The sequence below is a fragment of the Pseudophryne corroboree genome, chromosome 12, assembly GCF_028390025.1.
Source record: "Pseudophryne corroboree isolate aPseCor3 chromosome 12, aPseCor3.hap2, whole genome shotgun sequence".
NCBI lineage: Eukaryota > Metazoa > Chordata > Amphibia > Anura > Myobatrachidae > Pseudophryne > Pseudophryne corroboree.
In genome coordinates, this window is record NC_086455.1 from 78,388,788 (window position 1) to 78,415,322 (window position 26,535).

Genomic DNA, 26,535 nt, shown 5'->3' on the forward strand with positions numbered 1-26,535 from the left:
AAATCTTTTGCAAATGTGAAAGACTCCTCTGAAATGCTGGGTATGTTAAAGCTGTGGAGGCACTCGATATACCGGCGATCGGGATGCTGACAACTATTCTCCCTCTTGGGGTGTCCACGACACCCCTGGAGGGACAATAAATAGCGTAGCGCACCACCGTGCCCGCATTGTGTTGAGCGCACTTTTGCGCTTGCCCCGCTGCCGGCATTCTGGCGGTTGGGATCCCGGCTCTGGTATGCTGGGCGCCGGCATCCCGACCGCCGGCCATTCGTAGTAGACCCGTTAAGCTGGGTACACATGGGACGATCTAGCCAACTATTTTGGCTAGATAGGTCGTTGAATGATAATATCGTTCCGTGTGTACAGGCTAGATCGTTCACTAGGCGCACTTACACAGGTAAACAACAAAATCGTTGATAGACTGTGCAGCGAGTGGTATTCAGTTTGCCGGTTGTTGCGATCCCGGCGCTCAGTATACTGGCGGCGGAATCCCGACACCTGGCATACCGACACCTATTCTCCCTCTTGGGGGTCCACGACCGCCCTGGAGGGAGGATAAATAGCGTGGCTGCAGCGTGGTGAGCATTTGCGCTCGCCCAGCTGTCGGTATGCCGGCGGTCGGGATCCCGGCGCCGGTATGCTGGCTGCCAGGAGCCCAGCCGCCGGCATACCATACTACACCCTGTGCAACAAGGTCAATTTTGGCTAGATCGTTCATGATCGCTCACCGTCTACACAGTGTGTATGAGCGATGAACGATTTTGGCTAGATAATGTCATATAGCCACTAAGAAGATATTTACATTTGGAGCCAAAAACCATCTAGCCAAGGGGCTAGATGCATCATCGCTTGGAAAGTGATAAAATGGAGAGTGAAAAAGTACCAGCCAATCAGCTCCTACCTGCCATGTCACAGGCTGTGTTTGAAAAATGGCAGTTAGGAACTGATTGACTGGCACTTTCTCTAACGTCCTAGTGGATGCTGGGGACTCCGTAAGGACCATGGGGAATAGACAGGCTCCGCAGGAGACTGGGCACTCTAAGAAAGAATTAGTACTACTGGTGTGCACTGGCTCCTCCCTCTATGCCCCTCCTCCAGACCTCAGTTAGAATCTGTGCCCGGAAGGAGCTGGGTGCATTTTAGCGAGCTCTCCTGAGCTTGCTATTAAGATAGTATTTTAGTTAGGTTTTTTTATTTTCAGAGAGCTTCTGCTGGCAACAGACTCTCTGCTACGTGGGACTGAGGGGAGAGAAGCAAACCTACTAACTGCGGCTAGGTTGCGCTTCTTAGGCTACTGGACACCATTAGCTCCAGAGGGTTCGAACACAGGAACTTAACCTTGGTCGTCCGTTCCCGGAGCCGCGCCGCCGTCCCCCTCGCAGAGCCAGAAGACAGAAACCGGCGGATGAAGCAAGAAGACGTCAAAATCGGCGGCAGAAGACTCCTGTCTTCACATGAGGTAGCGCCCACACTAACCCACACACTCCGGTCACTGTAGGGTGCAGGGCGCAGGGGGGGGCGCCCTGGGCAGCAATTGAGTACCTCCTGGCAAAAGCAGCATATATACAGCTGGGCACTCTATATATATATGCATGAGCCCCCGCCATTTTTTACACCAAATCGCGGGACAGAAGCTTGCCGCTGAGGGGGCGGGGCTTCTTCCTCAGCACTCACCAGCGCCATTTTCTCTCCACAGTTCCGCTGAGAGGAAGCTCCCCAGGCTCTCCCCTGCAGACTCACGGTAGAAAGAGGGTAAAAAGAGAGGGGGGGCACATAAATTTAGCGCAATAATCATATATACAGCAGCTACTGGGTAAACACTAAGTTACTGTGTGATTCCTGGGTCATATAGCGCTGGGGTGTGTGCTGGTATACTCTCTCTCTGTCTCTCCAAAAGGCCTTCTGGGGGTCCTGTCCTCATATAGAGCATTCCCTGTGTGTGTGTGGTGTGTCGGTACGCTTGTGTCGACATGTTTGACGAGGAGGGCTATGTGGAGGCAGAGCAGGTGCAGATGAATGAGGTGTCCCCGCCGACGGCGCCGACACCTGATTGGATGGATATGTGGATGGTGTTAAATGATAATGTAAACTCCTTGCATAAAAGGTTGGATAAAGCTGAAGCCTTGGGACAGTCGGGGTCTCAGCCCATGCCTGATCCTACAGCGCAGAGGCCGTAAGGGTCTCAGAAGCGCCCACTATCCCATATTGTTGACACAGATATCGACACGGATTCTGACTCCAGTGTCGATGGCGATGATGCAAAATTGCAGCCTAAAATGGCTAAAGCCATCCGCTACATGATTATAGCAATGAAGGATGTATTGCACATATCAGAGGTAAACCCTGTCCCTGACAAGAGGGTTTATATGTTTGGGGAGAAAAAGCAAGAGGTGACTTTTCCCCCTTCACATGAGTTAAATGAGTTATGTGAAAAAGCTTGGGATTCTCCTGATAGGAAAGTGCCGATTTCCAAAAGGTTACTTATGGCGTACCCCTTCCCGCCAACGGACAGGATGTGCTGGGAATCCTCCCCTAGGGTAGACAAAGCTCTGACACGCTTATCTAAGAAGGTGGCCCTGCTGTCACAGGATACGGCCTCCCTAAAGGATCCTGCCGATAGGAAGCAGGAAAGTATCCTGAAGTCTGTTTATACACATTCAGGTACCATACTGCGGCCGGCAATTGCGTCGGCCTGGATGTGTAGTGCTGTAGCAGCATGGACAGATACACTGTCTGAGGAACTGGATACCTTGGACAAGGATACTATTTTACTGACCCTGGGGCATATAAAAGACGCTGTCCTATATATGAGAGATGCCCAGAGGGACATTTGCCTACTGGGCTCTAGAATAAATGCAATGTCGATTTCTGCCAGAAGGGTCCTGTGGACTCGGCAATGGACAGGCGATGCCGACTCTATAAAGCACATGGAGGTTTTACCCTACAAGGGTGAGGAATTGTTTGGGGACGGTCTCTCGGACCTAGTTTCCACAGCTACAGCTGGGAAGTCAAATTTTTTGCCATATATTCCCTCACAGCCTAAGAAAGCACCGTATTACCAAATGCAGTCCTTTCGATCACAAAAAGGCAAGAAAGTCAGAGGTGCTTCCTTTCTTGCCAGGGGCAGGGGTAGAGGAAAGAAGCTGCACCATACAGCTAGTTCCCAGGAACAGAAGTCCTCCCCGGGTTCCACTAAATCCACCGCATGACGCTGGGGCTCCACAGGTGGAGCCGGGAGCGGTGGGGGCGCGTCTCCAAAAATTCAACCACCAGTGGGTTCGCTCACAGGTGGATCCCTGGGCTATACAGATTGTGTCTCAGGGATACAAGCTGGAATTCGAAGTGATGCCCCCTCACAGTTACCTAAAATCAGCCCTGCCTGCTTCCCCCATAGAAAGGGAAGTAGTGTTAGCGGCAATTCACAAATTATATCTCCAGCAGGTGGTGGTACAGGTTCCCCTCCCTCAACAGGGAAGGGGTTACTATTCCACAATGTTTGTGGTTCCGAAACCGGACGGTTCGGTCAGACCCATATTGAATTTAAAATCCCTGAACATTTACCTGAAAAGGTTCAAGTTCAAGATGGAATCGCTCAGAGCGGTCATTGCAAGCCTGGAAGAGGGGGATTTTATGGTGTCTCTGGACATAAAGGATGCTTACCTGCATGTCCCCATTTATCCACCTCATCAGGAGTACCTAAGATTTGTGGTACAGGACTGTCATTACCAATTCCAGACGTTGCCGTTTGGTCTCCACGGCACCGAGAATATTTACCAAGGTAATGGCGGAAATGATGGTGCTCCTACGAAAGCAGGGTGTCAGTTATCCCATACTTGGACGATCTCCTCATAAAGGCGAGGTCCAGAGAGCAGTTGCTGATCAGCGTAGCACACTCTCAGGAAGTGTTGCAACAGCACGGCTGGATTTTGAATATTCCAAAGTCGCAGCTGATCCCTACGACTCGTCTGCCCTTCCTGGGCATGATTCTGGACACTGACCAGAAAACGGTGTTTCTCCCGGCGGAGAAGGCTCAGGAGCTCGTGACTCTGGTCAGAGAACTCTTAAAACCAAAACAGGTGTCAGGGCATCACTGCACGCGAGTTCTGGGAAAGATGGTGGCGTCATACGAAGCCATTCCCTTCGGCAGGTTCCATGCGAGGACCATTCAGTGGGATCTGTGGGACAAGTGGTCCGGATCGCATCTTCAGATGCATTGGCTGATCACCCTATCCCCCAGGGCCAGGGTGTCTCTTCTGTGGTGGCTGCAGAGTGCTCACCTTCTCGAGGGCCGCAGGTTCGGCATACAGGACTGGGTCCTGGTGACCACGGATGCAAGCCTCCGAGGATGGGGAGCAGTCACTCAGGGAAGAAACTTCCAAGGGCTGTGGTCAAGTCAGGAGGCTTGTCTGCACATCAATATCCTGGAACTAAGGGCCATATACAACGCCCTGAGTCAAGCGGAGCCTCTGCTTTGCAACCAACCGGTGCTGATTCAGTCAGACAACATCACCGCAGTGGCTCATGTAAACCACCAGGGCGGCACAAGAAGCAGGGTAGCGATGGCGGAAGTCACCAGGATTCTTCGTTGGGCGGAGAATCGCGTGCAAGCACTGTCAGCAGTGTTCATTCCGGGAGTGGACAACTGGGAAGCAGACTTCCTCAGCAGGCACGACCTCCACCCGGGAGAGTGGGGACTTCATCAAGAAGTCTTCACACAGATTACAAATCGATGGGAACTGCCACAGGTGGACATGATGGCATCCCGCCTCAACAAAAAGCTACAAAGGTATTGCGCCAGGTCAAGAGACCCTCAGGCGATAGCTGTGGACGCACTAGTAACACCGTGGGTGTTCCAGTCGGTCTATGTGTTTCCTCCTCTTCCTCTCATACCCAAGGTGCTGAGAATCGTAAGAAAAAGAGGAGTGAGAACAATACTCATTGTTCCGGATTGGCCAAGAAGGACTTGGTACCCGGAACTGCAAGAAATGCTCACAGAGGACCCATGGCCTCTGCCTCTCAGACAGGATCTGTTGCAACAGGGGCCCTGTCTGTTCCAAGACTTACCGCGGCTGCGTTTGACGGCATGGCGGTTGAACGCCGGATCCTAGCGGAGAAAGGCATTCCGGATGAAGTTATTCCTACGCTGATAAAGGCTAGAAAGGACGTGACAGCAAAACATTATCACCGTATATGGCGAAAATATGTTGCTTGGTGTGAGGCCAGGAAGGCCCCTACAGAGGAATTCCAGCTGGGCCGGTTCCTGCACTTCCTACAGTCAGGAGTGACTATGGGCTTAAAATTAGGGTCCATAAAGGTCCAGATTTCGGCCCTATCCATTTTCTGTCAAAAGGAACTGGCTTCGCTTCCTGAAGTTCAGACGTTTGTAAAGGGAGTGCTGCATATTCAGCCCCCTTTTGTGCCACCAGTGGCATCTTCGGATCTTAACGTGGTGTTGAGTTTCCTGAAATCTCACTGGTTTGAGCCACTTAAGACCGTGGAGCTAAAGTATCTCACGTGGAAAGTGGTCATGCTATTGGCCTTAGCTTCGGCTAGGCGTGTGTCAGAATTGGCGGCTTTGTCATGTAAAAGCCCCTATCTGGTTTTCCATATGGACAGGGCAGAATTACGGACTCGTCTGCAATTTCTGCCGAAGGTGGTGTCATCTTTTCATTTGAACCAACCTATTGTGGTGCCTGCGGCTACTCGTGACTTGGAGGACTCCAAGTTGCTTGATGTAGTCAGGACTTTGAAGATTAATGTAGCCAGGACGGCTGGAGTCAGGAAAACTGACTCGCTGTTTATCCTGTATGCATCCAACAAGCTGGGTGCTCCTGCTTCAAAGCAGACTATTGCTCGCTGGATCTGTAACACGATTCAGCAGGCTCATTCTGCGGCTGGTTTGCCGCATCCAAAATCAGTGAAAGCCCATTCCACAAGGAAAGTGGGCTCTTCTTGGGTGGCTGCCCGAGGGGTCTCGGCATTACAACTTTGCCGAGCAGCTACTTGGTCGGGTTCAAACACCTTTGCAAAGTTCTATAAGTTTGATACCCTGGCTGAGGAGGACCTTGTGTTTGCCTATTCGGTGCTGCAGAGTCATCTGCACTCTCCTGCCCGTTTGGGAGCTTTGGTATAATCCTTACGGAGTCCCCAGCATCCACTAGGACGTTAGAGAAAATAAGATTTTACTCACCGGTAAATCTATTTCTCGTAGTCCGTAGTGGATGCTGGGCGCCCGTCCCAAGTGCGGACTTTCTGCAATACGTGTATATAGTTATTGCTTAATAAAAGGGTTATGTTATGTTGGCATCTGTTGTTTGATGCTCTGTTGTTGTTCATACTGTTAACTGGGTATGTTATGACGATATATACGGTGTGATTGGTGTGGCTGGTATGAGTCTTACCCTGGATTCCAAAATCCTTTCCTTGTAATGTCAGCTCTTCCGGGCACAGTTTCCTTAACTGAGGTCTGGAGGAGGGGCATAGAGGGAGGAGCCAGTGCACACCAGTAGTACTAATTCTTTCTTAGAGTGCCCAGTCTCCTGCGGAGCCCGTCTATTCCCCATGGTCCTTACAGAGTCCCCAGCATCCACTACGGACTACGAGAAATAGATTTACCGGTGAGTAAAATCTTATTTTTTCACTCTCCATTTTATCACTTTCCAAGCAATGATGCATCCAGCCCAAGATCTTTGAAAGATCTGGCTAGATCTTTCCATGTGTACACTCTAGATCAGGGGTGGGAAATTATTTCAGCTGGGGGGCCACTTAACACATTCCAGCGAATATTCGAGGGCCGCACACAAAATATCCCCTCCCTCCCTGGGCACAGTAGCCAGCTCCCCACTCTCCCTGAGCGCACTCACAAGCTCCCCTTCCTCCCTCCCTGGGCAAACTTTGCTGCGCCCCCCCCCCCTCCTTACTCCTTAAATACTGGGCAGAGCTAGCACCCCTGTACCTCCCTTGCCAGGCAGGTTCTGCTGCCACTGCCAGACTTAAAAGCATGGATGCCCCGCAGCCACAATAGATTAGTCTATTCCAGTCTCCACTTTACCACTGGGCACAGTTGCCATTTCCTCCCTCCCTCCTTTTATTGGCACAGTTAGAGCTATCTCCCCAAACTCATACTGGGCACCCCTGCCCCCCTTATCCGTCAGGTCTCGCTGCCACCTGCCAGCTAAGCACGTGTACCTTAAGTGGTCTCAGATTCAGTGTTGTCCTGTAGTCAGGGGCGTAACTAGAGCTTTGTGGGCCCCATAGCAACATTTTGAAAGGGCCCCCTTCTATAGAGAGGGGAGGTACAGGGTGACACACAGGGCTAGAGTGGGGTTATAGGTTGACACACAGGTACAAGGCATCACACACACACACACACACACACACACACACACACACACACACACACGTGTAGGTGGGTACAGGGTGTCACACACACACAGTGGCAGGGGGTGTACACTGTCAAAAACGTCGGGAAGGTAGGGGGTTACAGGGTGTTGCTCACATACAGGCGTAGGGGGTATACACTGTATCATACATGGATGGGGAGCACAGGGTGTCACACACACACACACACACACACACACACGGGCAAGTGATTTATAGTGTAACACATGGTGAAGGGTAGGGGAAACAGAGTGTCATACACACAAAGGTAGGGGTACAGGGTGTCATATACACAGAGGTAGGGGGTACTGGGTATCAAACACTGGGGGGGTTGGGGCGGTACAAGGTGTGTAACACACACACAGGGGTAGGAGGGTCCTGGGACACACACCAGGGGTGAGGGGGGTAGTGGGGGTCACACACAGAGGTATGAGGTCTCAGGGTGCTCACCTCTCTCTGCACCAATCCACTGAGCTGCAGGGCATCACATGAGGACCCAGGTACAGGCCAGGGGGATCCAGGCTGGTCACTCAACAAGTGCTGTGCAGCCCCATGGAGCCGCGCCGCCAGTAATTTTGGGTGTGAGGTCGGAACTGTGACCGGGAGGCCATGGTCTGCTTCCTCTTTCCTGGAGGAGGGAGGGTGCGGGGGAAGCTGCTGCTGTTCCTCCATGATGCTCCACCTGCAGCAAAGGCAGGAGGCGGAGGCGGCCGAGGTGGTTAGGCAGGGAGCAGGAGACAGTCGGTCTTTCAGTGTATACCCAGCTTTACTCTCAGGGACAGCAGTTATTACTACCATTGTGACTGCGAGTTAAGTTTAGTACATAGCGAGGATACTTTAATTTGTCTGTTCAGTCTGGCATCACACTAAAACTACTGGATGAATTTCGATGAAGTTTTCACTAATGGATAACTTATACCCCTTTCACATCGCCAAAATAACCCGGGTTGTTGCCGGCTCGACCGGGATTGAGGTGCCGTGTGAAAGCGCCAAAGTGAATAACCCAGGTCGAGCAACCCGGCATTTCAACCAGGGTTAAAAGAAGGGTTTTAACAGGGGTCAGACCCTGGTCGTTGTGCAGCGTGAAAGCCTCTGACCCGGGATATTCAACCCGGGTCACAGAAAAAGGTGCTGATTGGCTGTTTGTGTGTCTGCTCAGAGCAGTCCCCAGACCCTCTTATTTCCTTTGAAACCTCATCAATGTGAGCCAGAAAAGTCCATTTTAAATCACATCACAGTGTTTAGCATGGGTGACCCGGGTTCAGTGTGAAAGGCACCAACCCGGGAATTGCCTGGGTCTAAACTGCAATGTGAAAGGGTCTGAGCCTGATCGGGCTCGGGTTCATAGGGTCCGACCTGGGTGTGCGATGTGAAAGCGGTATAAGTGACTTAAGCAATTTTGCAGGAAATCGTGTTTCTAGGTGACTCTGACCAATCTCCTATATATTTGCCCAAGTCTGTGACTCTGTGCTGGCCGTAACGCTGGAGTCACAGGCACAGATCTGGCCAGGAACAGTCCCCTCCCTCTCTCTGCCCAGTCCCCTCCCTCTCTCCGCCCAGTCCCCTGTCTCCCTTCTCCCCGTACTGCCCCTGTTGAGTGGTGACACCGCAGCCGCTGACTGTGAGCGGAACTCACATTACCCGCCTCACAGTCTTGCGGCTGCCACTGAGTCAGGGAGACAGGCTGAACAGTGACTCCCCCCCCCCCCCTCCTGCCCGCGGCAACCACCCGCATCTGCCCCCCTCCCGCGGCACTCCCGTCCCCTCCCCCTCCCGCAGCACCAACATCCGCAGCACTCCCGCCCAGAGTCTTCACTTTTCTAACACCCGCTGCGGTCGCGGGCGAAAAGGGGGCGTGGCTTCACGGAAGGGGGCGTGGCTTCACGTCCCGACCCCCGTTTTCGGCACGTTGTGGTTCGGGGGACACTGCTGAATCTGCAGTGCTGGCTTCTGCGCTGTGACAGGAGCCGGCACTTTGGTGTCACCCCTCAGAGGGTAAAACCCGGGTGCGGGCCGCACTCCCCGCCCCCACGTTGTGGCGCCACTGCTCCTCCCCCTCCCCCACCCGTAGCACAAACACCCACCGTCTCCACACACCACCCGCGGCACTCCCGTCCCATCCCCCACCCAGAGCACAAACACCCACGCAACCCACCCGCGGAACTCCCGCCCCCTCCCCCACCCGTAGCACCAACACCCGCGGTAACCAACCGCATTCGCCCCCCACCCGCTGCACTCCCACCCTCTCCCCCACCCGCAGCACCAACACCCGCGCCACCTACCCGCAGCATCCACCCTCCACCCATGGCACTCCACCCCCTCCCCCACCCCGCAGCACCAACACCCGCGGCACCCACCGCATCCACCCACCACCCGTGGCACTCCCCCCCCCCCTCCCCCACCCGCTGCACCACCCGCGACACTCCCGTCCCCTCCCCCACCCAGAGCACAAACACCCGCGCCACCCACCCGCGGAACTCCCGCCCCCTACCCCAACCCGTAGCACCAACACCCGCGGCAACCAACCGCATTCGCACCCCACCCGCGGCACTCCCACCCTCTCCCCCACCCGCAGCACCAACACCCGCGGCACCCACCGCATCCACCCGTGGCACTCCCCCACCCGCAGCACCAACACCCGCGGCACCCACCGCATCTACCCACCACCCGTGGCACTCCCTCCCCCACCCGCTGCACCAACACCCACACCACCCGCGGCACTCCCGTCCCCTCCCCCACCCAGAGCACAAACACCCGCGCCACCCACACCGCAGAACTCCAGCCCCCTCCCCCACCCGTAGCACAAACACTCGCGGTAACCAACCGCATTCGCCCCCCACCCGCTGCACTCCCACCCTCTCCCCCACCCGCAGCACCAACACCCCGCCACCTACCCGCAGCACCCACCTCATCCACCCACCACCCGTGGCACTCCACCCCCCTCCCCACCCGCGACACCAACACCCGCGGCACCCACCGCATCCACCCACCACCCGTGGCACTCCCCCCCCCCTCCCCCACCCGCTGCACCAACACGCGCACCACCCGCGGCACTCCCGTCCCCTCCCCCACCCAGAGCACAAACACCCGCGCCACCCACCCGCGGAACTCCCGCCCACTCCCCCAACCCGTAGCACCAACACCCGCGGCAACCAACCGCATTCGCCCCCCACCCGCGGCACTCCCACCCTCTCCCCCACCCGCAGCACCAACACCCGCGGCACCCACCGCATCCACCTACCACCCATGGCACTCCCCCACCCGCAGCACCAACACCCGCGGCACCCACCCACCACCCGTGGCACTCCCCCCCCCCCCCCCCCCCCTCCCCCACCCGCTGCACCAACACCCGCACCACCCGCGGCACTCCCGTCCCCTTCCCCACCCAGAGCACAAACACCCGCGCCACCCACCCGCAGAACTCCCGCCCCCTCCCCCAACCCGTAGCACCAACACCCGCGGCAACCAACCGCATTCGCCCTCCACCAGCGGCACTCCCACCCTCTCCCCCACCCGCAGCACCAACACCCGCGGCACCCACCGCATCCACCCACCACCCGTGGCACTCCCCCCCCCTCTCCCCCACCCGCAGCACCAACACCCGCACCACCCCGCGGCACTCCCGTCCCCTCCCCCACCCAGAGCACAAACACCCGCACCACCCACCCACGGAACTCCCGCCCCCTCCCCCAACCCGTAGCACCAACACCCGCGGCAACCAACCGCATTCGCCCCCCACCCGCGGCACTCCCACGCTCTCCCCCACCCGCAGCACCAACACCCGCGGCACCCACCGCATCCACCCACCACCCGTGGCACTCCCCCACCCACAGCACCAACACCCGCACCACCCGTGGCACTCTGCCCCCTCCCCCACCCACAGCACCAACACCCGCACCACCCGTGGCACTCTGCCCCCTCCCCCACCCACAGCACCAACACCTACTGCCCCCCCCCAGCGGCACCCAAAGCATCCCCCACATCCGCGGCACTCCCACCCGTAGCTCCCACACCTGCAGCACCCCCCGCCCCTCCCCCACCCGCTGCAACCCTGCCCCTCCCCCATACCCACCCTCTCCCCCACCCGCAGCACCAACACCCGCGCCACCTACCCGCGGCACCCACCGCATCCACCCACCACCCGTGGCACTCCACCCCCTCCCCCACCCGCAGCACCAACACCCGCACCACCCGTGGCACTCTGCCCCCTCCCCCACCCACAGCACCAACACCCGCGGTAACCAACTGCATTCGCCCCCCACCCGCGGCACTCCCACCCTCTCCCCCACCCGCAGTACCAACACCCGCGCCACCTACCCGCGGCACCCACCGCATCTACCCACCACCCGTGGCAATCCCCCCCCTCCCCCACGCGCAGCACCAACACCCGTGGCACCCACCCACCACCCGTGGCACCCCTCCCCCACCCGCTGCACCAACACCCGCGGCACTCCCGTCCCCTCCCCCACCCAGAGCACAAACACCCGCGCCACCCACCCGCGGAACTCCCGCCCCCAACCCGTAGCACCAACACCCACGGTAACCAACCGCATTCGCCCCCCACCCGCTGCACTCCCACCCTCTCCCCCACCCGCAGCACCAACACCCGCGCCATCTACCCGCAGCACCCACCGCATCCACCCACCACCCGTGGCACTCCACCCCCTCCCCCACCCGCAGCACCAACACCCGCGGCACCCACTGCATCCACCCACCACCCGTGGCACTCCCCCACCCGCTGCACCAACACGCGCACCACCCGCGGCACAACTGTCCCCTCCCCCACCCAGAGCACAAACACCCGCGCCACCCACCCGCGGAACTCCCGCCCCCTCCCCCAACCCGTAGCACCGACACCCGCGGCAACCAACCGCATTCGCACCCCACCCGCGGCACTCCCACCCTCTCCCCCACCCGCAGCACCAACACCCGCGGCACCCACCGCATCCACCCACCACCCGTGGCACTCCACCCCCTCCCCCACCCGCCACTGCAACCATAGCACCCTCACACCCACCCACCCCCAACCGCACCACCCCGGCTAACTGCCCCCTCCCCCACCCGCGGCAAAGCCGTGCAGAGGTTAACGGGGCGAAGCCCCTAACGACGGTGTGAAGAGCGCCCGTAGGGCGCGATGAATCGCCTAGTTTTATAATAACAATCTAACACGTAAAAGGGAAAATACTGTCGTCTTGTGCATGTAGCGCACATGTACTGGGCAGCTTTATATTAATGCTGCAATTTAATTTAGCTAGGATGTGCTGTGTTGTGAGGCTGTGAATAGCTCCTGTGGTGACACATTTTTGTCTGTGTAATTGTGTTTTCCCTGTCATATTAATATGGGTTTACAGAGGTAACCTGCAACATTTACCGATACGTTTGTTGTGACGGGAAAAGTGTTTCTCATTGATTATAATGTGTCACCGTGGTATCAATCACTAGCCTCCGTCCTGGCAGAAAAAATGTCCGCATTTATACAGCTGACAGTAGACACCACTAAACGCTACTGACTCTATTTACTATGCTTATAGGGGGCGATTAATTTTTTTAGGAGACTTAGATCCTGTCTAAAGCCCCTCACGATGACCGCGTTCTTGTGTCCTAATGCATTGGATAAACTTGATTAAGTTGCTTCTCCTGTGCAGAGTTTTGGGCACGCTGCAGTTACAGCACACCTGACACTCGTGACCATCCCCAAAGACCTCTTTTACCTGGATTTCTGCTCACACCCCAGGAAGGTACATGCAGAAATTTGTAATACGTGTAGACTCAGGACTGGTCGCCCAAAACAAGAATTAGCTCCTGGCCACTGTAGATGGGGAGGAACATCCTCATCATAGGCAGTTCTTTTTTTCCTTGTTTTTATTTTGCAATGTATTGCATGGAGTCAGTACAATTGGCATGGCTAAATGTCTGCAACCACACTTCCGCTCACAATGGGGGGGGGTTGTTAGAGTTAGGCAGCAGGGGGGGGGGGGGGGGGGGGTTAGGGTTAGGCACCACTGGTGATAGTTAGGGTTAGGCAGCAGGGATGGGGAGGGTTAGGGTCAGGCTGCGGGGAGGGCGGGTTGGGGATTAGGGATAGTATACTCACCACCTAGATGTCGGGATCCTGAGCTCTGGGATGCCACTGTTGGTATTCTGACTGCCAGCATCCCAAGCACCAGGATCCCGGTACCATCTTCTTCTCACCCCGTACTGACGGGTGTTTCTGCTCCGCCCTATGCTGCATATGTAACCTTATACATACATCATATAACAATATATACAAGAGCAGCATGTGTAACACTTGTAACACTCCTCTAGTACAGTGTGGTTCCTCTTTTTACTGTGAATATGTAAATTTAGGTCATGTGTTAATAGTCGTACCTTTATTATTCGATTTTCTTCCTGATCTCCACAGGAAGAGGAGGCCAATTAATGTATTACAGTTCACTAGAACACAATTCACTTTATTTCCCGATAGCAGGGTTCACAGAGACCTTTACTTTGCATTCACAAATGTTAATATCAACATTCATATTAAATAGACAACACTACCATATAATAGCATGCATTTATACACTTTCCAGAAATATCGTTTTTTTATTTCACTGCATCCAACGATCACAGCAGAGCTCTGTCCTGCAAGAGGAAAAAGGGTTAAACTATATAGGCAACAAATTAGCCAACATATAACTCAAATGGATACACTCACAGGGGTCTATTCATGTAGAAAATGAAATCAGAATTGCTACTTATCACTATACATCGCATCGCTTCGATGCGATGTATAGCCGTGATAAGTAGCAATTCATGTATACTTACCCTTCCGTCGATGCGCTGCGGTGTCTGGGGCTCCCGCGGTGACTTCTTCTCCGGCGGTCCGTCCCTGCGATGCGCGGAGTCCAGCGACGATCCCTTTGCGCATGCGCAGCTCAGTGACCTCCCGGCAGGCCGCAGTGGTTGCTGGGAGGTCGGGGGGCGGAGCCAGCACGAGGTGCCGAGCAGCGATCAGGGAAGCATTGAGCTTCCCTGATGTCTCCGCACCGCAGTTCAGGTTACGCCGTCCTCAGATGGCGAACCTGAACTCCATGGAGAAGCGGAAAGCAGAGCTTTCCGCACCTTCATGAATCGCACTCACCATACAAAGGTATGGTGATGCGATTCAGGCACAGAGCGGGGGTACCGCTGGAGAAGTCAGAGACTTCTCCACGGTAACCAGCTCTGTGAATTGCAGTAAGCAGAGAAAAGCCCTGTTTACCGCAAAACAGGGCTTTTCTCTGCTTCGTGAATAGACCCCACAGTGAGAAATTGAAATAGCAACACAATGGTAACCATCAAGCACTCTCAGTCGCTTCAATTGTAACTGTCTAAAACTATATAAAAATATATTTTTCACCCTCTAATGTCTGTACTGCGCAGTTCCCAATGGCCATGATGTTGGTGCACATGAAGTCCTTGTTACGTAGCCGTTTCAATGGTGCTGTACAGCTAGAGTTACCCGTGGTATGTTGTTGGAAAATAATCTCAACTGAATCCTCTGGGAAACTATATAAAATGACTTTTATTTTGTATTCCACAAGGTAAATTAGTGCGACTCAAGTCCATACAGTATTGAACACTAACTAAGTATCGTGGCAGCTGAAATATATTCTGAGGTACAGTACTTTGCAAACAACTGTCTGTCCTTTACTGTTTTGACGCTTGCTGAATTATACTGTGCTGTCACTCATTAGCTGATAACATAGAACTGACGATAATTATCTCTATCAAATCTAGCTGACTGCAATTTGTAGAAGATGACTTTTGGTATTTAGAGATCATGCAAAGAAAAGTGAAATGGATATCCTAAAGGATAATCGCTGAGGCTGTTACTGATTAATCTCTATTGAAGTACTGTACTAAATTTCTCTTCAGTGTGAGGTTGCTGCTGACTAGTCTCTAATGAGGAAGGGTGATAAATCCCCTTCAGTGGGGGGCCCTTTCTCTGACACAGTCTATGCAGGTCCACCCCTCACCTTTTATGAAGTGTCTGGAGCCGCCTCCCACTCTCCCTTATACGGGCACTCACTATTCCTGTGTCACCGCTGCCCCGGTCAGGTTGGTTGAGCACCTGTTAGCCGGCCCCTGGGGGTATGTGCTGGGAAAGGCCTCTCTGCGCTGCCCAGTCGGAGCTCTCTTCAGCGCCGCTGTCACCGCTGCAGCCACACCTCCGTCCGGCGCCGGTTACCGGGACCTCTGCCGCTTGTGATCCTCTCACCCCACACCGCTTACCGGAGATTCCCGCTGGTAAGTATCTTCACTCTCTCTCCTTGTGTGAGCTCACTGAAGGACCCCGTGGCCATACTATGGGGTCTATTCATGTAGCAGAGAAAAGCCCTGTTTTGCGGTAAACAGGGCTTTTCTCTGCTTACCGCAATTCACAGAGCCGGTTACCGTGGAGAAGTCTCTGACTTCTCCAGCGGTACCCCCGCTCTGTGCCTGAATCGCATCACCATACCTTTGTATGGTGAGTGCGATTCATGAAGGTGCGGAAAGCTCTGCTTTCCGCTTCTCCATGGAGTTCAGGTTCGCCATCTGAGGACGGCGTAACCTGAACTGCGGTGCGGAGACGTCAGGGAAGCTCAATGCTTCCCTGATCGCTGCTCGGCACCTCGTGCTGGCTCCGCCCCCCGACCTCCCAGCAACCACTGCGGCCTGCCGGGAGGTCATCCAGCTGCGCATGCGCAAAGGGACCGTCGCTGGACTCCGCGCATCGCGGGGAGGGACCGCCGGAGAAGACCTCACCGCAGGAGCCCCTGACACCGCAACGCATCGTCGGAAGGGTAAGTATACATGAATTGCTACTTATCACGGCTATACATCGCATCGAAGCGATGCGATGTATAGTGATAAGTAGCAATTCTGATTTCGTTTTCTACATGAATAGACCCCAATATATCAAAAAGGGTGCCACACCTCTGCGTCCCGGCGTCTCCTCAGAGTCTTTCCCAACGGTTCTTGCTCTCTCTCTCCTTTATAGCCTTGGTCTCCACGGCTCTCTTCACGCTTGCCCCACGCGCTCCTTCTCTCCCCAGCTGAGCGCTGGGGACCCCCTGGTAATAATTCTTGTACTAGCCGCCGGGCCACGCGACCATATTACTCTTGGGCCATGAACTGCTCTGCCCAAACCATTTACCCTTCATGAGGGTCCATCGTTAAAAGTCTCTTCCCTCTGTGAGGGTAACATAGATTTTTCGATAACATTAGGCCACTAAGTGGTATTTCTTCATGACATATCCCCTATGAAATTAACGTCCATGGCTAAATCAGTTGCCTAACACGACAGATATATACTAAGATTTTACTTACCGATAAATCTATTTCTCGTAGTCCGTAGTGGATGCTGGGACTCCGTCAGGACCATGGGGATTAGCGGCTCCGCAGGAGACAGGGCACAAAAATAAAAGCTTTAGGATCAGGTGGTGTGCACTGGCTCCTCCCCCTATGACCCTCCTCCAAGCCTCAGTTAGGATACTGTGCCCGGACGAGCGTACACAATAAGGAAGGATTATGAATCCCGGGTAAGACTCATACCAGCCACACCAATCACACCGTACAACTTGTGATCTGAACCCAGTTAACAGTATGATAAACGTAGGAGCCTCTGAACAGACGGCTCATAACAATAACAACCCGATTTTTATGTAACAATAACTATGTACAAGTATCGCAGACAATCCGCACTTGGGATGGGCGCCCAGCATCCACTACGGACTACGAGAAATAGATTTATCGGTAAGTAAAATCTTATTTTCTCTGACGTCCTAGTGGATGCTGGGACTCCGTCAGGACCATGGGGATTATACCAAAGCTCCCAAACGGGCGGGAGAGTGCGGATGACTCTGCAGCACCGAATGAGAGAACTCCAGGTCCTCTTTAGCCAGGGTATCAAATTTGTAGAATTTTACAAACGTGTTCTCCCCCGACCACGTAGCTGCTCGGCAGAGTTGTAATGCCGAGACCCCTCGGGCAGCCGCCCAAGATGAGCCCACCTTCCTTGTGGAATGGGCCTTGATAGATTTAGGCTGTGGCAGGCCTGCCACAGAATGTGCAAGTTGAATTGTGCTACAAATCCAACGAGCAATCGTCTGCTTAGAAGCAGGAGCACCCAGCTTGTTGGGTGCATACAGTATAAACAGCGAGTCAGATTTTCTGACTCCAGCTGTCCTTGAAATATATATTTTCAATGCCCTGACAACGTCCAGCAACTTGGAATCCTCCAAATCGCTAGTAGCCGCAGGCACCACGATAGGCTGGTTCAGGTGAAACGCTGAAACCACCTTAGGCAGAAACTGAGGACGCGTCCGCAGTTCTGCCCTGTCCGAATGGAAAATCAGATATGGGCTTTTATACGATAAAGCCGCCAATTCTGACACTCTCCTGGCTGAAGCCAGGGCCAGTAGCATGGTTACTTTCCATGTAAGATATTTCAAATCCACCGATTTGAGTGGCTCAAACCAATGGGATTTGAGAAAATCCAAAACTACATTAAGATCCCACGGAGCCACTGGGGGCACAACCGGGGGCTGTATATGTAGTACTCCTTTTACAAAAGTCTGGACTTCAGGAACTGAAGCCAATTCTTTCTGGAAGAAAATCGACAGGGCCGAAATTTGAACCTTAATGGACCCTAATTTGAGGCCCATAGACAATCCTGTTTGCAGGAAATGTAGGAATCGACCCAGTTGAAATTCCTCCGTCGGGGCCTTCCTGGCCTCACACCACTCAACATATTTTCTCCAAATGCGGTGATAATGTTGTGCAGTCACCTCCTTCCTGGCTTTTACCAGGGTAGGGATGACCTCTTCCGGAATGCCTTTTTCCCTTAGAATTCGGCGTTCAACCGCCATGCCGTCAAACGCAGCCGCGGTAAGTCTTGGAATAGACACGGTCCCTGCTGAAGCAGGTCCCGTCTTAGAGGTAGAGGCCACGGATCTTCCGTGAGCATCTCCTGAAGTTCCGGGTACCAAGTTCTTCTTGGCCAATCCGGAGCCACGAGTATCGTTCTTACTCCCCTGTGCCGTATAATTCTCAGTACTTTTGGTATGAGAGGCAGAGGAGGAAACACATACACTGACTGGAACACCCACGGTGTTACCAGAGCGTCCACAGCTATTGCCTGAGGGTCTCTTGACCTGGCGCAATACCTGTCCAGTTTTTTGTTGAGGCGGGACGCCATCATGTCCACCTTTGGTTTTTCCCAACGGTTCACAATCATGTGGAAGACTTCTGGATGAAGTCCCCACTCTCCCGGGTGTAGATCGTGTCTGCTGAGGAAGTCCGCTTCCCAGTTGTCCACTCCCGGAATGAACACTGCTGACAGTGCTATCACATGATCTTCCGCCCAGCGAAGAATCCTTGCAGCTTCTGCCATTGCCCTCCTGCTTCTTGTGCCGCCCTGTCTGTTTACGTGGGCGACTGCTGTGATGTTGTCCGACTGGATCAACACCAGCTGACCCTGAAGCAGGGGTTTTGCCAGGCTTAGAGCATTGTAAATCGCTCTTAGCTCCAGTATATTTATGTGAAGAGACATCTCCAGGCTTGACCACACTCCCTGGAAGTTTCTTCCCTGTGTGACCGCTCCCCAGCCTCTCAGACTGGCATCCGTGGTCACCAGGACCCAGTCCTGTATGCCGAATCTGCGGCCCTCTAACAGATGAGCACTCTGCAACCACCACAGAAGAGACACCCTTGTCCGTGGAGACAAAGTTATCCGCTGATGCATCTGCAGATGCGATCCGGACCATTTGTCCAGCAGATCCCACTGAAAAGTTCGTGCGTGGAATCTGCCGAATGGAATCGCTTCGTAAGAAGCCACCATTTTTCCCAGGACTCTTGTGCATTGATGCACAGACACTTTTCCTGGTTTTAGGAGGTTCCTGACCAGTTCGGATAACTCCCTGGCTTTCTCCTCCGGAAGAAACACCTTTTTCTGAACCGTGTCCAGAATCATTCCCAGGAACAGCAGACGTGTCGTCGGGGTCAATTGAGATTTTGGAAAATTCAGAATCCACCCGTGCTGTTGCAGCACTACTTGGGTTAGTGCTAGTACGTCCCCCAGCTGTTCTCTGAACCTTGCCCTTATCAGGAGATCGTCCAAGTAAGGGATAATTAATACGCCTTTTCTTCGCAGAAGAATCATCATTTCGGCCATTACCTTGGTAAAGACCCGAGGTGCCGTGGACAATCCAAACGGCAGCGTCTGAAACTGATAATGACAGTTTTGCACCACGAACCTGAGGTACCCTTGATGTGAAGGGCAAATTGGGACATGCAGGTAAGCATCCTTGATGTCCAGGGACACCATAAAGTCCCCTTCTTCCAGATTCGCTATCACTGCTCTGAGTGACTCCATCTTGAACTTGAATTTTTGTATGTACAGGTTCAAAGATTTCAGATTTAGAATAGGTCTTACCGAGCCGTCCGGCTTCGGTACCACAAATAGTGTGGAATAATACCCCTTTCCCTGTTGTAGGAGGGGTACCTTGACTATCACCTGCTGAGAATACAGCTTGTGAATGGCTTCCAATACCGTCGCCCTGTCTGAGGGAGACGTTGGCAGAGCAGACTTTAGGAACCGGCGAGGGGGAGACTTCTCGAATTCCAACCTGTAACCCTGAGATACTACCTGCAGGATCCAGGGGTCCACCTGTGAGTGAGCCCACTGTGCGCTGAAATTTTCGAGTCGACCCCCCCACCGCCCCTGAGTCCGCTTGTAAAGCCCCAACGTCATGCTGAGGGCTTTGCAGAAGCCGCGGAGGGCTTCTGCTCTTGGGAGGGAGCTGCTTGGTGCACTCTCTTACCCCTTCCTTTGCCTCGGGGCAGATATGACTGTCCTTTTGCCCGCTTGTTCTTATAGGAACGAAAGGACTGCGGCTGAAAAGACGGTGTCTTTTTCTGTTGGGAGGGGACCTGAGGTAAAAAGGTGGATTTCCCGGCTGTTGTCGTGGCCACCAAATCCGATAGACCGACCCCAAATAATTCCTCCCCTTTATACGGCAATACTTCCATATGCCGTTTGGAATCCGCATTACCTGACCACTGTCGCGTCCATAAACTTCTTCTGGCAGATATGGACATCGTACTTACTCTCGATGCCAGAGTGCAAATATCCCCCTGAGCATCTCGCATATAAAGAAAAGCATCCTTTAATTGCTCTATAGTCAATAAAATACTGTCCCTATCCAGGGTATCAATATTTTCAGTCAGGGAATCCGACCAAACCACCCCAGCACTGCACATCCATGCAGAGGCGATGGCTGGTCGCAGTATAACACCAGTATGAGTGTATATACTTTTCAGTGTAGTTTCCAGCCTCCTATCAGCTGGATCCTTGAGGGTGGCCGTTTCAGGAGACGGTAACGCCACTTGTTTTGATAAGCGTGTGAGTGCCTTATCCACCCTAGGGGGTGTTTCCCAGCGCGCCCTAACCTCTGGCGGGAAAGGATATAATGCCAATAATTTATTTGAAATTAGCAGTTTTCTATCGGGGTTAACCCACGCTTCATCACACACTTCATTCAATTCCTCTGATTCAGGAAAAACTACAGGTAGTTTTCTCTAACGTCCTAGTGGATGCTGGGGACTCCGTCAGGACCATGGGGAATAGCGGCTCCGCAGGAGACAGGGCACATCTAAAGAAAGCTTTTAGGATCACATGGTGTGTACTGGCTCCTCCCCCTATGACCCTCCTCCAAGCCTCAGTTAGGTTTTTGTGCCCGTCCGAGCAGGGTGCAATCTAGGTGGCTCTCCTAAAGAGCTGCTTAGAAAAAGTTTTTTTTAGGTTTTAAATCTCAGTGAGTCCTGCTGGCAACAGGCTCACTGCATCGAGGGACTTAGGGGAGAGATTTTCAACTCGCCTGCGTGCAGGATGGATTGGAGTCTTAGGCTACTGGACATAGCTTCAGAGGGAGTCGGAACACAGGTCATCCTGGGGTTCGTCCCGGAGCCGCGCCGCCGACCCCCCTTACAGATGCTGAAGATCGGAGGTCCGGAAACAGGCGGCAGAAGACTCTTCAGTCTTCATGAAGGTAGCGCACAGCACGGCAGCTGTGCGCCATTGTTGCTACACACTTCTCACTGACCAGTCACGGAGGGTGCAGGGCGCTGCTGGGGGCGCCCTGGGCAGCAATATTAAATACCTTTAGTGGCAAAGAATACATCACATATAGCCATTAAGGCTATATGTATGTATTTAACCCAGGCCAGATTTCTCAAAACCCGGGAGAAAAGCCCGCCGAAAAGGGGGCGGAGCTTATTCTCCTCAGCACTCAGCGCCATTTTCCTGCTCAGCTCCGCTGTGAGGAAGGCTCCCAGGACTCTCCCCTGCACTGCACTACAGAAACAGGGTAACAAAGAGAAGGGGGGCATAAATTGGCGATATTTATATATTAAAAGCGCTTATAACAAAAACAACACCTTTTAGGGTTGTTTATATACATTTATAGCGCTTTTGGTGTGTGCTGGCAAACTCTCCCTCTGTCTCCCCAAAGGGCTAAGGGGGTCCTGTCTTCGATTAGAGCATTCCCTGTGTGGCTGCTGTGTGTCGGTACGTGTGTGTCGACATGTATGAGGACGATGTTGGTGTGGAGGCAGAGCAATTGCCGGTAATGGTGATGTCACCCCCTAGGGAGTCGACACCGGAATGGATGGCTTTAGTTATGGAATTACGTGATAATGTTAGTACATTACAAAAGTCAGTAGACGAAATGAGACGGCCGGAAAACCAGTCAGTACCGGCTCAGGCGTCTCAGACACCGTCAGGGGCTGTAAAACGTCCCTTACCTCAGTCAGTCGACACGGGTACCGACACAGATGAATCTAGTGTCGACGGTGAAGAAACAAACGTATTTTCCAACAGGGCCACACGTTATATGATCACGGCAATGAAGGAGGCTTTGCAGATCTCTGATACTGCTGGTACCTCAAAAAGGGGTATTATGTGGGGGGTGAAAAAACTACCTGTAGCTTTTCCAGAATCAGAGGAATTGAATGACGTGTGTGATGAAGCGTGGGTTAACCCAGATAGAAAACTGCTAATTTCTAAGAAGTTATTGGCATTATACCCTTTCCCACCAGAGGTTAGGACGCGCTGGGAAACACCCCCTAGGGTGGATAAGGCGCTCACACGTTTATCAAAGCAAGTGGCGTTGCCGTCTCCTGATACGGCCGCCCTCAAGGATCCAGCGGATAGGAGGCTGGAAACTACCCTGAAAAGTATATACACTCATACTGGTGTTATACTGCGACCGGCAATAGCCTCAGCCTGGATGTGCAGTGCTGGGGTAGTGTGGTTGGATTCCCTGACTGAAAATATTGATACCCTGGCTAGGGACAGTATTTTATTGACTCTAGAGCAATTAAAGGATGCGTTTCTTTATATGCGAGATGCTCAGAGGGATATTTGTACTCTAGCATCAAGAGTAAGTGCGATGTCCATATCTGCCAGAAGAAGTTTATGGACGCGACAGTGGTCAGGTGATGCGGATTCCAAAAGGCATATGGAAGTATTGCCATATAAAGGAGAGGAATTATTTGGGGTCGGTCTATCGGATCTGGTGGCCACGGCAACTGCCGGCAAATCCACTTTTTTACCTCAGACCCCCTCCCAACAGAAAAAGACACCGTCTTTTCAGCCGCAGTCCTTTCGCTCCTATAAAAACAAGCGAGCAAAAGGACAGTCTTATCTGCCGCGAGGCAGAGGAAAGGGTAAGAGAGGGCAGCAAGCAGCCCCTGCCCAGGACCAGAAGCCCGCCCCGGGTTCTACAAAGCCATCAGCATGACGCTGGGGCTTTACAAGCGGACTCAGGAGCGGTGGGGGGTCGACTAAAGATTTTCAGCAATCAGTGGGCTCGCTCACAGGTGGACCCGTGGATCCTGCAGATAGTATCTCAGAGTTACATGTTGGAGTTCGAAAGGTCTCCCCCTCGCCGGTTCCTAAAGTCTGCTTTACCAACGTCTCCCTCAGAAAGGACGACGGTATTGGAAGCCATTCACAAGCTGTATTCTCAGCAGGTGATAGTCAAGGTACCCCTCCTACAACAGGGAAAGGGGTATTATTCCACACTATTTGTGGTACCGAAGCCGGACGGTTCGGTAAGACCTATTCTAAATCTGAAATCCTTGAACCTGTACATACAGAAATTCAAGTTCAAGATGGAGTCACTCAGAGCAGTGATAGCGAATCTGGAAGAAGGGGACTTCATGGTGTCCCTGGACATAAAAGATGCTTATCTGCATGTCCCAATTTACCCCTCACACCAAGGGTATCTCAGGTTCGTGATACAAGACTGTCATTATCAGTTTCAAACGCTGCCGTTTGGTTTGTCCACGGCCCCTCGGGTCTTTACCAAGGTAATGACCGAAATGATGGTTCTTCTACGAAGAAAAGGCGTATTAATTATCCCTTACTTGGACGATCTCCTGATAAGGGCAAAGTCCAGAGAACAGCTGGAAGTCGGTGTAGCACTAACCCAAGTAGTGCTTCAGCAACACGGGTGGATTCTGAATCTTCCAAAATCTCAATTGACCCCGACAACACGTCTGCTGTTCCTGGGAATGATTCTGGACACGGTTCAGAAAAAGGTGTTTCTCCCGGAGGAGAAAGCAAGGGAGTTATCCGAACTGGTCAGGAACCTCCTAAAACCAGGAACTGTGTCAGTACATCAATGCACAAGAGTCCTGGGAAAGATGGTGGCTTCTTACGAAGCAATTCCATTCGGCAGATTCCATGCACGAACATTTCAGTGGGATCTGCTGGACAAATGGTCCGGATCGCATCTGCACATGCATCAGTGGATAACACTGTCACCAAGAACAAGGTTGTCTCTCCTGTGGTGGTTGCAGAGTGCCCATCTGTTAGAGGGCCGCAGGTTCGGCATACAGGACTGGGTCCTGGTGACTACGGATGCCAGCCTACGGGGCTGGGGAGCAGTCACACAGGGAAGAAACTTCCAGGGTGTATGGTCAGACCTGGAGACGTCTCTTCACATAAATATACTGGAGCTAAGAGCGATATACAATGCTCTAAGCTTGGCAAAACCGCTGCTTCAGGGTCAGCCGGTGTTGATCCAGTCGGACAACATCACGGCAGTCGCCCACGTAAACAGACAAGGCGGCACGAGAAGCAGAAGAGCAATGACAGAAGCTGCAAGGATTCTTCGCTGGGCGGAAAATCATGTCATAGCACTGTCAGCAGTGTTCATCCCGGGAGTGGACAACTGGGAAGCAGACTTCCTCAGCAGACACGACCTTCACCCGGGAGAGTGGGGACTTCATCCGGAAGTTTTCCACATGATTGTGAACCGTTGGGAAAAACCAAAGGTGGATATGATGGCGTCTCGCCTCAACAAAAAACTGGACAGATATTGCGCCAGGTCAAGAGACCCTCAGGCAATAGCTGTGGACGCTCTGGTAACACCATGGGTGTACCAGTCAGTGTATGTGTTTCCTCCTCTGCCTCTCATACCAAAGGTACTGAGAATTATTCGGAAAAGGGGAGTAAGAACAATACTAGTGGCTCCGGATTGGCCAAGAAGAACTTGGTATCCGGAACTTCAAGAGATGCTCACGGAGGATCCGTGGCCTCTACCTCTAAGAAGGGATCTGCTTCAGCAGGGACCTTGTATGTTCCAAGACTTACCGCGACTGCGTTTGACGGCATGGCGGTTGAACGCCGGATTCTAAAAGAAAAGGGCATTCCAGAGGAAGTTATTCCTACCTTGATTAAGGCTAGGAAGGAAGTGACCGCACAACATTATCACCGCATTTGGAGAAAATATGTTGCGTGGTGTGAAGCCAAGAAGGCCCCAACGGAAGAATTTCAATTGGGTCGATTCTTACATTTCCTGCAGGCAGGATTGTCTATGGGCCTCAAATTGGGGTCTATTAAAGTTCAAATTTCGGCCTTATCAATCTTCTTCCAGAAGGAATTGGCTTCAGTGCCTGAAGTACAAACTTTTGTCAAGGGTGTACTACATATACAGCCCCCGATTGTGCCCCCAGTGGCACCGTGGGATCTAAACGTAGTTTTGGATTTTCTCAAATCTCATTGGTTTGAGCCTCTCAAATCTGTAGATTTGAAGTATCTTACATGGAAAGTAACCATGCTACTGGCCCTGGCTTCAGCCAGGAGAGTTTCAGAATTGGCGGCTTTATCGTACAAAAGCCCATATCTGATTTTCCATTCGGACAGGGCAGAACTGCGGACACGTCCTCATTTTCTCCCTAAGGTGGTTTCGGCTTTTCACTTGAACCAGCCTATTGTGGTGCCTGCGGCTACTAGCGACTTGGAGGACTCCAAGTTACTGGACGTTGTCAGAGCATTAAAAATATATATTTCAAGGACAGCTGGAGTCAGAAAATCTGACTCGTTGTTTATATTGTATGCACCCAACAAGATGGGTGCTCCTGCGTCTAAGCAGACGATTGCGCGTTGGATCTGTAGCACAATCCAACTTGCACATTCTGTGGCAGGCCTGCCACAGCCTAAATCTGTAAAGGCCCACTCCACAAGGAAGGTGGGCTCATCTTGGGCGGCTGCCCGAGGGGTCTCGGCATTACAACTTTGCCGAGCAGCTACGTGGTCAGGGGAGAACACGTTTGTAAAATTTTACAAATTTGATACTCTGGCTAAGGAGGACCTGGAGTTCTCTCATTCGGTGCTGCAGAGTCATCCGCACTCTCCCGCCCGTTTGGGAGCTTTGGTATAATCCCCATGGTCCTGACGGAGTCCCCAGCATCCACTAGGACGTTAGAGAAAATAAGAATTTACTTACCGATAATTCTATTTCTCATAGTCCGTAGTGGATGCTGGGCGCCCATCCCAAGTGCGGATTGTCTGCAATACTTGTACATAGTTATTGTTACAAAAATCGGGTTATTATTATTGTTGTGAGCCATCTTTTCAGAGGCTACTTCGTTTGTTATCATACTGTTAACTGGGTTCAGATCACAAGTTGTACGGTGTGATTGGTGTGGCTGGTATGAGTCTTACCCGGGATTCAAGATCCTTCCTTATTGTGTACGCTCGTCCGGGCACAGTACCTAACTGAGGCTTGGAGGAGGGTCATAGGGGGAGGAGCCAGTACACACCATGTGATCCTAAAAGCTTTCTTTAGATGTGCCCTGTCT